Below are 3,318 nucleotides of genomic sequence, written 5' to 3'. Positions count from 1 at the left end.
TCAACAGAATCATTGACTGTCATTTGCTGTAATTGATTAAACGAGAGCTACTTCACACAGATTTTCTGTGCACAGCTTACTAACTCAGTGGAACCAGAAGAGGAAATGTACAGTAAGATCGTGCTTCTTCTTAACATTGTAGGACACCTCCTTCATTTGCTCATAGATAGTGAGATCAGTGGAATTTGGTAAGCTTGGTACATTGTTTATTTATAGCGTATCATAGGCTATAGTATATTTTTGTTTATTTTGAAACTAAGCAGTTGTACAGTATATTGTGTCCACTTCAAAATGGCAAAACAGTGATGTTCTGTTACATGAGTATTCATTTACCAGTATTCATTCACCAGTATTCATTTACCAGTATTCATTAACCAGTATTCATTTACCAGTATTCATTAACCAGTATTCATTTACCAGTATTCATTAACCAGTATTAAGTTACCAGTATTAATTTCCCAGTATTAATTTCCCAGTATTAATTTACCAGTATTCATTAACCAGTATTCATTTCCCAGTATTCATTTCCCAGTATTCATTTACCAGTATTCATTAACCAGTATTAATTTACCAGTATTAATTTACCAGTATTCATTTACCAGTATTCATTTCCCAGTATTCATTTACCAGTATTCATTTACCAGTATTCATTTCCCAATATTCATTTACCAGTATTCATTTACCAGTATTCATTTACCAGTATTCATTTACCAATATTCATTTACCAGTATTCATTTACCAGTATTCATTTACCAGTATTCATTTACCAATATTCATTTACCAGTATTCATTTACCAGTATTCATTTACCAGTATTCATTTACCAATATTCATTTACCAGTATTCATTTACCATACCCCTGCTGGCATTTTCTATATGCAGTTTCTTTCTTTTGTGAGCTTGACCTGTCATGTGACCTCAGTAAACAGGAAGTTTTGGAAGACGATCATGTTTGATTCTGCATACAGTACCTTTGGAATAAACATTTTAAAAATACATAAATAAACATTTTTGTGACATACACCGGACAGGTGCAGTGAAATGTGTTGTTTTACAAGGTCAGCCAGAGTAGTACAGCAACCCTGGAGAAAATTTGCACGCAATGATAATTTACTTTTCTAAACATTAAAACACAGCATCGGGATTGAAAACCCTATGGATAATAAGGTTTTTGAGAGCTATTGGTTTACATGCTGATACTAGCTAGCTGTACTTACCTGTTCTTTTCTTATACAAGACCGTGCTAGCTTTGTCAACAACAAAACATCTGGGATACATTTGCTGTTATAGCTAACAGAATATACTTTGTTTGTTAAATTAGACTTATAAAAATAGGAATATTAACAGTTGAGGGACGATTAGTTAGTAATTTTAGGGACCGGATGAGTGAAACGGCAGCACTGGGTAGGGGCACCAACGGTGCATACAGTACACAGTGTTTATGGAGGACAGACTTCAACAGGGTCTTGTCATTGTCTCTCTAAGTGACAGAGCTGCAGTGGAGACGGGTCTAAAACTGTCCGGTGGGTTGTTTTTAGACTTGGCTGGAGGAGAGAAAAGTTGCCAGCTTCACAACTAGGTCAGCTATAATGCTCTACGTGTCGGTGAGTCAGTGTGCTAGTATCACAGCATCTCTGACTTGTCCAACTCTTCACCCAGACTCTGTCCTACAGAGCTACTGTTCTGTAGGTTTTCACTCCAACCCTAATCTAGCACACCTGGTCTAATTATTAGCTGGTTGATAAGCTGAATCAGGTCAGTTACAGCTGGGGCTGGAACGAAAACCTACAGAAGAGAACAGGGTTGGAGAGCCCTACCATACTCTACAGTACTGTACACTCCCCAGCCTTTTACTGTGTCAAGTACAATACCACTAGGTCAGGACTACTATAGTTACTGATGAAAAGGAAATGTACAACATTAAACCGATCAACGTTGATGTACATTAACCAAAGCACATTCAGTATACATTATTGCTATCCCCTAACCACCTCATTTTGTTAGGAAATTACAACCTCCCTCTATCCTGCGTTACTGGGGTTGCTCTTGAAAATAATGTATATTTGTACAGTCATATTATAGTCAAATCACAGACCATCATGACTGTTTGTTACCACTGAGCACACAAACCTTTTACTGGTCAGAGACTCAAGAGGTAGAGCAAATGTCCATGATATAATTACTGTAAGAGATATAGACGTGTTCATTAAGTAATGGAGAGTACAGGTTAGTGTAACTGTGTGATGAGCCACTGTTAAAGTACCACGGCCTCCATCTCAACTCGGACAGGTAAACAATCTAATTGATTCCCACTGGTGCCTTGCTGGACTGGTTGTCATTATTTCCAGTTAAATGTGGTCCTATTCCCAGTGTTTCCAGAACAGACGAGCACATCATCTGTACCACTGAAAACATGTCAAGTTAGAGCGAGTAATTTGTGGTGCTGAATGACAAGTACCAAGTACAGAATCCTGCTCAGTACTCTGAGCGCTCATTAGACAACACATTTTCAGAAGTCACAGAGCTCCCATGTTTTTGTAGTTTTGGTGGGGAATAAACAAATACCGCTTTAATACTGTAATGTCATAAGAACAAGCAGAAGGAAGTTAAACCTGAATTGACATGTCTCATACAGATGACTGTTTAGAATGTTGACAGCCATCTGTGTGGATTCTTTTCACTCCCACTAATGAGCTACTGGTTGAAGAGACCCAATCTACACAGGCCTGTCTCATGGGCCCAGTGCAGCTGCTTGGAACACACACACACACACACACACACACATACCAGTTTCCTGCCGTGTTTGAAAGTGTACTATAGCTAACTTATATTTGAAGTCACGCATGAATCTAAACTAAAAGTGAATGCATTGCACAAAACCCCATGGCGGTGTAAAGGACGGCACAAAACCCCATGGCGGCACAAAACCCCATGGCGGTGTAAACAAAACCCCATGGCGGTGTAAAGGACGGCACAAAACCCCATGGCGGTGTAAAGGACGGCACAAAACCCCATGGCGGTGTAAAGGACGGCACAAAACCCCATGGCGGTGTAAAGGACGGCACAAAACCCCATGGCGGTGTAAAGGACGGCACAAAACCCCATGGCGGTGTAAAGGACGGCACAAAACCCCATGGCGGTGTAAAGGACGGCACAAAATGTTGTGAGAGTTCCACTGAGACTTAAATGATTTAACATACCTTCAGTGTTTGTGTATATTGGTGTGCACCTGTGTTTGTGTGTCTGCATGTGTCTCCACGTGTGTGTTTCGTAGGCCTATTTTTGTGTGAGAGAGATACATTCATTGTAAAGTGTGAAG

Source organism: Oncorhynchus tshawytscha, linkage group LG03, assembly GCF_018296145.1.
Source record: "Oncorhynchus tshawytscha isolate Ot180627B linkage group LG03, Otsh_v2.0, whole genome shotgun sequence".
NCBI classification, from domain to species: Eukaryota; Metazoa; Chordata; class Actinopteri; order Salmoniformes; family Salmonidae; genus Oncorhynchus; species Oncorhynchus tshawytscha.
Note: the sequence above shows the minus strand (reverse complement) of the source record.